This window comes from Pleurodeles waltl, chromosome 8 (assembly GCF_031143425.1).
Source record: "Pleurodeles waltl isolate 20211129_DDA chromosome 8, aPleWal1.hap1.20221129, whole genome shotgun sequence".
In the NCBI taxonomy this organism is placed as follows: domain Eukaryota; kingdom Metazoa; phylum Chordata; class Amphibia; order Caudata; family Salamandridae; genus Pleurodeles; species Pleurodeles waltl.
Window position 1 is genome coordinate 192,610,252 of NC_090447.1, and position 13,667 is coordinate 192,623,918.

Sequence of the window (13,667 nt, forward strand, 5' to 3'; positions counted from 1 at the left end):
CCCTGAGTCCACCCTACGGGCCGTGGCATCAACAGGCACACAATCCTCCGGATTGACAGCTGTTTCGCCAATCAGGGTAGCCAAACGTGAATCCAGGAGGACCGAGGGAGGCCATACCTCCTCACCCTCAAGTAAAGAACGTATCTGAATGAACCGTGGAACCTGAGCCATATCCACAACCTCCACTCCCAAAACACCATATCCTTCACAGGTCCCCGAAAAGGCATGGAAAATTCAGACAGCGTCTGATATTGTGGAAATAAGTGAGAGCCAGAGTTGGCAGGACTGAACACAGGAAACCACAAATAGTCCCGTACATGTGCCATCACAACCCACAACACCTTCCTGGAGCCATAATCACCCCCAGAGGACGTAGATGGAGCATCCCCTTCCTCACTCCAGAGGAGGACTTCCCTGCAATTGCAGGAGAATGGGTAGCCCTAGCCCCACTAGGCCAGGCCATCCCCGCATGAAGAGCTCTGGAAACAGCCCCCTCGAACATCTCCTGCACCTCCTCCCTGGACATGATGGGCGCAGCACCACCACCCTGAATCTGGGGGCTCCCAGGAGTGGAAATGCCATCAGCACCTCCCTCCCTTGAGGAGGAGGGAGAAATAATCCTTATAAGATATTTTAAGGGCGTAGGCGGGATTCGTACCACTGCACACAGGTATCCTGCTGCACCAAAGGTACTTGACCTCGCCATAGAGCTATAGCTCCTGGATTCCGTCCATTAACTGCATCTGTAGGCACGACCTTAACCACAGAACACAAGGCCACAAACCTAAAAAACACCTTCAAATATACAGGGCCCAGGAACAATATCCCAGAACCAATCCATATAAAGGTAAAAACAAGAACTTCAGTCAAAATGCGGGCAGAATGCCCGTCTTACCCGCACAGAAACCAAAAAACACTCTTCGGCATCCCTCCGCGGCTCCGCAGCGAAGAAAAACCGGAACTTAACGCCCCAGCCACCAAGAGCCGGCTGACCCCGTCAGCCGCCTCCCAGGACGCGTCTTACGAGCAGCCCCGCCTGCTCAAAAAAGACGCGCCCGGCCGAAGCACACCTCGCGGAGCTCCGCTTCCCGAGGAGTGCATCCAACGATGACCTCCAGGCCCCGCCGTGAAGGTAAGTGAAAAGGGAAAGTCTAGCGTGGGCTAGACAAAAAGAACAGGAGGGGGTAGGGGTGGGGGGGGTTTTAAAAGGGGAGGGGAGGGTCTAGTGGGAGGTAGGAAGCCTCATTGGTTTAAAAGAAGGCGAGGGAGGGACGGGAGGTAATGGCTGTTTTGGCTACTCTGACTGAAACATGACTGGTTTTAAAAGGTCACGGTTTCCAAAGGGGCTCAGTCATCGGAGTGACAGACGCAAGCGTATTTCACCCGTCCTCCCAGAGAACTGGACATTCTCGGCTCTCCAGCTTTCCTGGTAGGTGGCCTGAAGCAGACGTGTGACCTGACCCGCCAGGCTGTTTGTCAGCTTTTCCCATTTGATTTTAGGACCTTTGTTTGAAACCAGGGACTGGATAGTCCTACCCGTGTCCTTCAACAAATTGTTTGTTATCAAGAGGAAGCCGTCTGAAAAAAGGTACGCTGTTCAGTCACATTTAAAGCAGATTGCATGGAAACATCCCGCTGAATAGATAGGAGTTAGAGCTCAAGAAAAGCCCACAGGACGGTGAAAGAAAACTATCCCAGCACTTGATGTCATGGCAAACTGTGAGAATGCAGCTGCCGACCTACACGGGAGCCCTCTGCAGACTCGAAGGCTGGAGTCGTGTTTATCTATGTAAATGAGGGTCTGTACAGTCCCCCGGCCTGGCGATGGCTGCGATTAGCCGCACGTTTGCCGAACAATGACTGTGCCATCTCTTTTTGGATGTGTCCCTATATCATTCAGGGCAGAATCAGGTGTCAGCCAACCTGCCTTCTACTGGGTTCACCAGGCTGCGCTGATGGAAAGCCCTCCCCTTGCCTGCAAATGTCCAGAATGCACCAGAGATCAAATCTACACCTGCCTTCAACAGAGACTCGAAAGGCAAGCAGAACTGAAAGCAAGCTCCATGTACACTGAGGTCAAAGGCGCACATTTACTTGGAAAAAAGCTGGTCGCTGTAGTTCTGTAGTGTTGGAAGAATAACTACTTGTTTTTTGTATAGTCTTATATAAAGCACTTTCGCTTTCAAGCACTAAATAGCAGCTGTTCAATCTAGCAAACGTATTGCTACTCAGTTTCCTGACCTTTGTAAAGGCTGATGACTGAGTTACACCTGTTGGGACGGAGACTTGTGACTTGACGATAACCACGTGTTTCAGCAGTGAGCATTAAACTCATTCACCGGACTTTTCTTGTTTTTTACGGTTGGTTTGGCCCCGCTGCCCCCCATTGATCATTGAATGCTTGTAAAAGTGAGCATTGGCAAAGGAAATAGATCTCTCCTCTGAAACGGGACCATTTTCAACTATTCTTTTTTTTTAAAGAAAAATACATCGATCAGAGAGGACTGCCATTTGTGAACACTGTATAAAGCGGCAGTCTTTATACTTTATTTTTAACTATCGTTCCAATATGGTAAATTAAAACTAGGGTCTCGCATTTCTCCGAGTTACAACTATTAAGGGTTGTAAACTCCCAACCGGATTTTCCTTGCCACATTGAATGGAAACAAACAGCGCGATCGCACTGCTACATTTCACTCGTGATGAAACCTATCGGAAAAAGTGTGCAATTATCTACGTAACAGGCAAAAGTGCAATTAACTATGTAACAGGGTCGATGTCATGGAAAGTGCTCCACTCCTGCCCAGCGAGATCACGCTGCAAACAAAGATAAAAAGTAGTCCAGAAACCTGTCAGGAAACAGGCCTCGCATGTTTTCAGTACTTGGTCGCTGCGCCCGAGGAGGGCTAACCACCGGAAAAGGCATGACGTATGCGGGCTTTCAACTAATGAAAGCAAGCAGATTTCAACAGGCAAGCCCACGAACCAATGAAAGACACTGACGTGACATGGACGGGGCTCCGAGCCCTTTTCTAACTCCTAAAGCATCTGACAAGCGAAACGCATGCGCAAGCACATGCAACGCAGGCTCGACCCTATAAATAAATATTTGCGATAAAACAGTTATTACTTACTAATGGTTTCTCCTAAGCACTTGTAAAGTGAAAACAAGCTGAGTGCCTTGTTTGCCTCCATGGAACTTGCATCTAGATATTAAGCTTTAGATAGCTCTCAGCCAGGGGCGACTCCAAAAGAGGAGGGCTGATAGGACTTTAAGTGAGTCTTTTGTTTTGGGGACAGTTGCAATTGAAAATCTGAAACCTCCCCTTATGCCTTCCAGGTTGCTGCTCCAAATGGAATAAGTTTGAATGCTGCTCACTCTGCCCTGTTGCCTGTAATTTTCACCAGGACACATTTTTACAGAAGTTGTGATGGAAAAGGTATTATTTTACACCCCGTTGCCTCCTTGGAAACCTACAATTTGCTCACAGGGCAACTTTTTCTCATATGTTTTTTTTCTTCACTTTATTACGTTTTTGAACCCTTTCTGGACACCTTGAGTACCTCGGAACCAGCTCCAGTTTGCTCTAGGTGTTTGAAGCTCCCCTCGAGTCGTTTGGCATCTCTCATCAAACCAGGGTGTATGAACCGTTTTCTCTGGGTGGGATTTAATTTTCCTACTTAGGCTCCTCATCACCATGGTTTCAATTAATATTATCTCATAATTCAACATAAAACTTCCTACCTGATCCTGTTGCATGTTCAAGTGGGGCAAACTTTGCCTAAGGGCCTGACACTAAGGGGGTCATTAGGATCTCGGCGGGTTTCGGCGCTGACAGTCAACAGAAGACTGCCAGCGTGCAGAATTCCCGCCGGCCACATAATAAACATCCAGCTGGGCCGGCGGGCAGAAACAGTGTTTTGGCCAGCCGGCCCAGCTGGATGCAGGCCCTGAACATTGACACAGGCTCTAAATGGAGCAGGCAAAAATTTAGCAGTGTGGTGGGTGCAGCAGCACTGGTCGCGCATTTCACTGCCCGTTAATCAGGCAGTGAAATGTTCTACGGGGCTGTGCATGGGGCCCCTGCACTGCCCAGGCCAAGTGCGTAGGCAGTGCAGGGGCCCCAGGGGTGCCCGAGTCACTCATTCTGCCAGCCTTCCCCTGGTGGTGTAAATCACCAGGGAAAGGCTGGTGGAATCCGACTCATTATCCGACGGGCAGTGCTGCTTGCAGCGCTGCCCAGTCAGATCAGAAATGTTACCACCGCCAGGCTGCCTGGTGGCAGAAGCCTGGTGGTGGCGGCGTTTCAAACATGGCGGTTTGGCCATGTTCATTATATGGCAGTCTGGACCGCCATGCCGTTGGTGGCAATTACCGCCACTGCTGGCATGGCGGTCCTGACCACCATGCTCATAATGAGGGCCTAAGACTTCAGTTTCTGAGTTGTTGACCCAGTGCTCAAGTTTTAGTTCAATGCACTGGCTCCACTGAACTCTTACTCTTGTGTTTACCTTATATGTGTTAAACAGCTCTTGTCTTTCCGGACCTCAGTATGCTATATTTCATCTGAGGTTCATGTGAATTGTGTCATGGTCACTCTCTAATCTCCATGGAGGGCTGATGATTTGTGCAAATCATCTGCTCTTAGCAGAATGTAGTGAATTACATACGTGGCACCTCATGTGCTGTGTGTGTTGGCATTTTGGAGGTCATTGTTTTCATAGGTGCTAAGAGTGGCATCATACCTTGTCTTTCACACAATGATTTTGGGCATTTGCTTTTTGTGTCTATTTTGTTTAAGTTGTGACGCAGAGAGAGTGTGTCTATTACATTTTTTAGTGCAAGTGTTGACTAAGGGTTGTGACCCCAATTACCCATCTTGCAGTTAAAGCCACCACACTGCAGGATGAAGTGTTTTGCCTCTGCTGTTTTTTCATTGTGCCTCTGAATGCATCCATGAGTTTTATGAAGCCACCTTTCCTCTTTTGCTGGAGCATACGTTCATTATTCTCAGGGTGGATTTGTGGAGTAAGAAAATGCTGCATATTAAAAATGGGGTCTTTGGTTGGCAGTCAGGTTACCCCTGTCCAAGCAAGGACCCTCACTCTAGTCAGGGCAAAGGAGAAACACACCTGGGTAACCCCCACTCATCCCCTCGGTAGTATGGCACGAGCAGAAAGGCTTAACCCAGGAGCAATGTGTAAAGTATTTGTACCAACACACACACTAATACAATGAAAACACTGCAAAATGGACACCACACCAGTTTAGAACAAGCATTTACAATGCAACGGGTCTCGCGTTTGCTCATGTTAGAGCTGATCGCGTTGTAAACTCCTAACCCGACTTTTCACTTATCAGGCAAAAGTGCATTTATGTACATAACCTGAGAAAGTGAAATTAACTGTGTAAAGCGCTCGACTTCTGCCAAGCGAGATCGCGCTGGTAAATTAGAGAAAAAGTAGTCCACAAGCCCGATGGAAAACAGCGAGCCTCGCATGTTTTCTGTACTTGGTTGCTGCGCTGGAGGAGGGCTAGCCACCGGAAAAGGCATGACGTATGCTTACCTTTGACTAATGAAAGCAGGCAGATTTTACTAGGCAAGCCCACGAACCAATGAAAAACACTGACGTGAAGTTGACAGGGCTCAGAGCCCTTTTCTAAATACAAAAGAGTCCTACTGGCACCCAAGGGGACTATTAAAAAAAATGTCCAGATCCAGCCTAACACCTGGGGAATTGCCTAAGGTAAGGAATCTGGCTAGAAGTGTCTATCAGATTCCAGCTGCATGACAACCAGTAGCGCTTTTTAAATAATTTAAGAGTGTGACATTGGTCAAGCTCAGGCCGATGTTGGGTCAGGGTCTGATATGGGCATCAGCACCGGCACTGGTGGAGTTGGTACCAGTGTCAAGGTAGTGGGAACGGACATGAACCGTGGGGCAAAATAAGTCTGTACAGGAGTCAGTAGAGAGCCATTAACGGGTCTTAAGGGGACAGATTGCGCTGGGGAAGTTTTCGCCAGCAGCAACTGGACTGGAGGCCTCTGCAGTTCCATGGGGCCCAAAGGCACTCAAGAGGTAATGCATATTGATTATTATCAACTTGGCCTAAATCTACTGTGGGGTTACTGAGTTCCCGGGAAAGTCGGACCTGTCCTGTTAGGAGTTTACAACGCTAATAGCTCTAACTCGATCAAATGCGAAACCTGTTGCAACTTTTTCTGTTTTCTCTCTCCATCTGCATCACGCAGCCATGCTACCTTTTCCATCGCCATCCATGGCGCTTTCAAGTTTCATGCACTGCGAACTCGCACTGAGGAATTGCAGGTGTTTGTATAAGTGTACGTCTGTTTTCGTCTCCGTGTTTGTGTGGTGAGTTTATAAACAGTTGATTAATTGTGTTTGTGCTTTTCATCGTGGGCGCATGTCTGTCTGCGTGCTTGCGTGTGTTACTCAGCACGCTGTCCTCGGAGGAACTGGGTGTCTATTTTAAACTTTGCACTGCTCTCCTTTCCTGGGGGCACATCACCAAAGAAGAGAAACATAAGCAGAGCAGCCTCTTAAATAATCGAGCGCGAGAAAGGCACTGAAAAATGCTCAGCTTGCCACAGCAGTATGCAGCAGAGCCGTGAAGTGAAACTAGGCTAGGCTCCAAAAACGTGCTCAGTTTTACTTCTCTTCAGTAAATAAGCTTGAAATGTATTTGTCCCTTTCTCATGGTCAGAACAGACAAACATTGCACTCTGTTGCGCAAAAAAGATGCAGGTGCAGCGCTTCAAGGCATTTTAGAGTTCACCGAACCACACTGCTTAATTTGTAACTAAAAACGTGCCGGTGCCCAAAGCCCTCCTTTTAAACATGCGGATGCTGCATTTAAATGTGCGAGCACTGAATACTGAAGCAACGTAATCCCGAAGCCATCTCGGGCCTCTTCAATCCATTTAAAGCAGCTCCCTGCCGCTTCATCTCACTCTTGCAGCTTTCTCCCATAGTGACCCTTTTTTGTTTTTCTCTTCCTCCGTCTTTTCCATATGTGTCTTTTACTCGCAGCAAATGCTTGAGGCAGAAGAATAAGAGCTGGCCCTCACAAATAAGTGCCAGTGCTCCGCACCAGAAACAATAAGCACAAATTAAGCACTGCCTAACAGTGAAAAAACAATAGAAATTTGAGTCGTACGTGCTCTGTTTTACTTCTCTTCAGGAAAAAAGTGAGGAATTTATTTTTTCCTTTTTCATGGTCCAAGCCAGCAAGCATTGCACTCCATCGCGAAGCGCCGTGCCTCCCGGTACAGCGCTTCAAGGCATCTGGGAGTTCACCTACCAAACGGGAGCTGCATATTTATAAACAAATGCGTATTTTAGTGTTACATGGAAATCATGGCAAAGGGTCACAGGGATCAGAAACCCTTCCCCACCCAAAAACAAAAGAACAGCACACCTCCAAGTCGGCTGCTAAAGTTAGCCAAGAAAATAAATAAATAAAATGTATTGTGTTCATATAATCAATTATTTATAAGTAATGCATAGCACGGGGAGAGGTCAGGTTAAATTAGCACGGCATAGTTGGCAGCCTAAGTCATGTTACTTGTGAATTTCATTTCTTCTTATATTTTGTGTATTGTAACCGCTATTAACACCCCAGTCACCTTCAACTTCAATTTATTTAAATTTTTACGCAGAGCCCTGGAGGATCACCAGAGTTGTAATATGTATTGTATTTTGTGCTGGAGCCAGGATATTTTTAAATTCAGAAAAGAAGGTGCTCTCACTTTTCTAAGACAGGAAACAAGGGCGCCCAAAAGGTCAATTCAAACAAAAAGAAATATTTATTAATTTTTGGATCTCTTTTAAAGCAGCATGGCTTCCTGGCAGAAGGACGTTGCTTAATGTTAAAATGCAATAAATCACATGCACAATAATATGTTTTTTAAAATTCTGAGCTTTTAGCCAGCACATTGGCCAGGTGAGAGTGGCAAAAAGGGACACACAAAGCTATGTTATGTTACACTTGCTTACATTGCGTTCCTCTTTGCACACCCTTCTCAATATCTCTACTCCTAGCCTTCCCCTAGGGTTTTTGTTAGTCAGCCGGCAACTCTGATAGTGGGGCGGTGCAAGGGCTATTCTTTTATAATTAGCATGGCAAAATAAAATTAGGATGGTATTAGACAATATTTTAATTTTTTTTTCTGCAGACAGAAGTTAACTGGAAATGCTTTAGTTATATGCAAGGGTACTGGAATTATGTGGCATGAAAAGACTAAATTATGAGGCAGTGTCGACCAATTAAGGTGGCAAGAAAAGTCCAGTTATAAATATACAACGCAAATAGCTCTAACTCAAACTCGGGACATACAGGCGTGACACTCTTGTTGGTGTAAAAGGTCATTTATTAGAACAGGTTTTAAACATCATTACTCAAAACTTAACTATATTTCCTTTAACAGACTTCAACTTAAACAATTCCTTTCCTTTATTTCCTCCTTAAAATATCTCCCTTCAATTTCCCTACCATATCTACTCCCACAACTCTTCCCATGCCTTCCCTGCCTGTAGCCTACCCCTCCCTGCTCTGATCCTTCAAATCCTTGTTTTTCCCCCTGGAAGGGTGGACAAACCCGCACCTGGCTCTCCACCCTCCCCCATCTCCTGCCATCCCTTCAAAATTCACCTGTCCTAAATGACTATTAACCTCCCCTACTTACTCTTTCCTTCCTACCTACAATTTCCCCCTCCTCTCTTCCTAAGCTGGGTGGGTGGGTGGTCCTAGCTACAAAAACTCCTTCCTACCCTACGTCGGCACGGTGAAGAGGACGACCCCACCCTCCACCCCCCTTATATACCCTTTCCTAGAACCCACCCCCACCTAACTTCCTACCAATGAGGCGCCTTGTGCGCCACTTCCTTTCCCGAAACTGCCCGCGGAGAGACTAGACTGCGTCTCTTCCTCTCCGCGGGCCCCTCCATCGGGACATACAGGCGTGACACTCTTGTTGTTGTAAAAGGTCATTTATTAGAACAGGTTTTAAACATCATTACTCAAAACTTAACTATATTTCCTTTAACAGACTTCAACTTAAACAATTCCTTTCCTTTATTTCCTCCTTAAAATATCTCCCTTCAATTTCCCTACCATATCTACTCCCCTACTCTTCCCATGCCTTCCCTGCCTGTAGCCTACCCCTCCCCGCTCTGATCCTTCAAATCCTTGTTTTTCCCCCTGGAAGGGTGGACAAACCCGCACCTGGCTCTCCACCCTCCCCCATCTCCTGCCAACCAGGGAAACCCGTGAGGAGTTTCTCTGCCCCACCCTCTCTTATTCCTTAGTACACAAATTTGTACCCCATGCGCCTTCTAACATCAATCTCAATTCCGTAATATAATACACATTGCCCAGTTGTGATAAATGTACCCCATCATCACGAAACAACTCTTTTGCTTGTTCTTTTATGTCCCCGTGCCTCAGCACTTTGATCCCCTGTGCCCAGCAGAAAACTCTCATAGCTCTGTTCAATTTGTTCCGAGCCCGCTCTATGGCTCCGTTATTGATAGCCCCTCTCCAAGCCCTTCTTGGCACAAATTCCATCCAGATCAAGCATGTACCACATAGTTTATGTTTTAAAAGTTCCAGATCCCTCTGCATCATTTGAATCAAAGTGAGCCCCGATAGCTTCACCAGATCATTCTCCCCCAAATGTATCAATAACAAATCTGGACACCCCCAATGCGGCAAGTTACTCGTGATAAATGGAAGCAGGCTCCCCCACCTCATACCACTCTTGCCCCACCAGCGCACTTCATGGTTTCTGCTGGGCAGTCCCAATGATCTGCCGTACACTTGTTTCTCTGCGAATTTCGCCGCCCAATGTACAAACGAGTGGCCGACCAACCATGTCGTCATTTTTCCTTTCTCTGGCCCGGCCACGCAACCTATAAAGAAAAAACATTGTAACAAACTGCCTGGATATGCAAACCCTCCCCCCCCCTCGCTCCCCTAACTTTCTTCTTCTGTCCGTGCCGTATTCTTCACGGCCTAACATATCTTTCGCAGCACCTCGACTTCCATCTCCCTATGGCCTTAATCTTAGCCCAATCCCATCCCAAGTGTGCCGCCTCCGTTGCCGCGCCGATCCTAAAAGAGTGCGTTCCATAATCACCTGCGCGCCGCCCTATCCTTCCCAGGGTCATTCTCATAACTTGTAAGAATTGGTAACTCGATAGTTTCTTTCCTGACGCATGCATGAAAACACATGTTTCACATGCCCCTGGCCATCTGTCTTTGAAACTGACCCATTCCTCAAACGGGCAAGCTAAAACCACACCCCCTTTCCTCAACCATATCCATTTGCCTTTTCCCAGTTGGTCAGTTTTTGACTGTCTTAACCATATCCCCAACCTGTCTCTATGCACATATACCTCTTTTCTCCTTACTCCGATTTCTTTTCCCACCCCCAACAACTCTGATACTCTAAAGGCGCCAAAAAACATCCACAACATACATAACCTAAACAAACCCACCTCATATTCGTCCCTACAACAAACTGGTAACACCTGTAACATCTCTACCAACATTTCAAACGTGATGGGCTCCCTGGCTGGCTTGTCTCCGCTCGCTCTAACTTTGCTCCATCCCTTCAGCATTTTGCCCAATAAGTCATTACGCGCTGGGTCATAGCCGAAAAACAATTTGCCATAGAAGGACACACCAGCCAATTTCCCCCCAATGGTAGCTGGGGATAAACCCTCCCCGATCAAGAAAAGCACGAAACGTCTAGTTCTGGCTTCCAGCATTGGCAGGCTTTGTGCCCAGAAATTGCCCCAAAATCGTTCAAAAGATTGAAATTCCAACCATGCCATTCTGTAATTATGCCGCGTAGATACTGCTAATGACATCTCCACCAGCCCAGTGATCATCAAGCCCCCCATTCCTAGATGTCTGCCGGGACCACAGTCTTGTTCCGATCCGCTCCCGGTGCCAGTTCGCGGAAACGTTGCCACTGTGAACGAGATAGTGAGTCTGCAATCTCGTTGTAAATCCCCGGTATATGTGCAGCTTTGAAAATAACATTCAATGACAGGCATAACAGCATGAACTGGCGCAACAGGCGCAAAACTCTGAGGTCCCTTGCTCTCTGTCTATTGACCAATTCTACCACTGCCATATTGTCTATCTGAAAAATCACTGTCCTGTTCGCTAATTCTTGCCCCCACACTGCCAGTGCCACTAAAAGGGGAAAAAACTCCAAGAACGCAATGCTTCTCCCTTGCTGCATCCAACATGCCGGCCACTTCTCCACACACCACCTCCCGTCCCAATACAAACCAAAACCTGACGCTCCTGCTGCGTCTGAAAAAATTTGTACTTGCCATACCGTGTCCGACTCTCCAAAAGACATAGGCACTCCATTGAAATGTCTCAGAAAGATCTCCCACACTCTAATGTCTTCTCGTAATGACAATGATACTCGTATCCGGTGGTGCGGGAGCACAGCACCTGACATTGAAAGTCCGAAACGCCTACAAAAGGTCCTACCTCCTCTAACTACCCTGCACGCAAAGTTGAGATAACCTAACAGCCTCTGAGCCGTTCTCAGGTCCATCTTACGCAAAGTGCGCACTTCCTCTAGGCAATTCAGCATTTCCTTCACTTTTGCCGCTGGCAACCTGGCGACCAAATTTTGTGTATCCAATTCAATGCCCAAAAAGGTTAGCATCAGCACTGGGCCTTCTGTTTTCTCTGGGGCCAAAGGCACACCTGCCTGTTGTGTCAGATTTCGGAAAGCGTCCAGAGCCCGCCCGCATGCCCCGGATGCCGCTGGCCCTACAAATAAGAAATCATCTAGGTAATGCGTCACCCACCTGTGGCCGCTCGCCCTTACAAAAACCCATTGTAAAAAGGTGCTGAAAGTCTCGAAAAGGGCACATGATATCGAGCAGCCCATGGGTAGCACCCTGTCCACGTATATGTTGCCGTCCAGCTGCATGCCCAAGAGGTCAAAATCTGCCGGATGAATAGGGAGCAGTCTAAAAGCTGATTGAATGTCGCATTTTGCCAATTCCGCCCTCCTGCCGCATTTCAAAACTAACTTTATCGCATCATCAACTGATGCGTAAATTACTTTAGAGTCCTCTTGGGCAATGAAGTCGTTGACCGACGTCCCTTCCGGCCAAGACAGATGATGAATCAGCCGGAATTCGCCTTGTGCTTTCTTGGGTACCACTCCCAAGGGGGATATCATAAGAGTGTCACTTGGCCACCCAAAGAATGGGCCTGCTATTCTGCCTAAAGCTACCTCCTTTGCCAACTTGTCCTGCACTATCTGCGGGTGTTCTTTGGCTGACCGCAAATTGTCAGCCCATCTCCGTTGCCAAGGGCCTTGGTAACCTATTCTAAAACCTTCTCTAAAACCCCATTCGAGTAGACGCGCTTTATCCCTGTCTGGCTATCTATGCAACCATGGTAATAGAAATTCCAGTCTAACTGGTGTAGGCCCCTTTTGGCGCAGGAGCGCCATGTCCCCTCTCCCTCTAGCAGCCCTCCACTGTTCAGCTGGGCTGGACAATGAGAAACATTGGGTGACTGGATGACGGCCCCCGCACTTGGAGCAGTCATGCTTGAATCTGCATTGTGCCCTGGAGCAAAAACCTTTATTAAAGTTCCAACAAGCCCCTGCCGTTGTCCCTGTTGTCTTGGTAGTATTGCCCGCCCCTCCCTGGGCGGGGCGAGTTTGAAAGGGCTTATACGTCACTGGCAGTCCACTCGCAGTGTGGGTGGACGCCGCTGTCTGCGCTGATGCCATCCATTGCATCCATAATTCGGGGTCCACGTCACCCCACGGTTTCTCCGGATTAACGCTTACCCGGGCCCTAAATTCCTCATCATAACTGAGCCATGCAAAACCTCCAAAATGCATCTGTGCCTTCCTAATTATGTCCATGTATTTGAAAAGTGCAATGGCTCTGTCCGGGTATTTCTCACAGTATATGCTGGCAAATATCAAAAAGGCCGATGTCCAGTTATCCATTGTTATCGGCACCCTAGGCCTACGCGCTAGCTCCCATTCCTCCTCCTTGGACCCTTCCTTTGCCTGTATGTCCCTATGTAACAGTTTAAAAACGTCCACATATTCATGTTTCCATATTTTGTTTTTTGTTTTTTCCGCCACATGCGAGCCCAAAGGCATGGCTAAACCCATGTATGGCAGTCTCTTTCTGAGCCCCCCCCCTTCTTTATCCTCTACCGTCTTCTCTCCCGTATCCTCCTTCCCCGCTGTGGCCGTACCACTCTTGGCTGTGCCCTCTTTGTCCTTGTTCTCGACCGGGTTCTGAATGTCGCTATCACCTGCCTTTTCTAAAACTGACACGTCCCCTACCCCAATGGACCTTTTCGTGTTAGCTTCCTTCCTTATGCCACTCCCCTCGTCCCACACTGACCACCAGTTCTTACCTCCAGTGGTGTCTGCCAGACTCCTTGGTATTCTTTTTAGGGTTCTGCCTCGCGGCGTACTTTGCCGACCGCCCACAGGGCCTTCCAGCGGAGCTGCCACCTGCAAAACAGACAACGAAGAGGTTGCGCCGCTCTTGCGCCCTCGCCCACCCCCTTTGTGTACCGTATTCACCTCCCAATCACGTATTTCGCCTTCCTCCCAGTCATCCCTTTCCTCC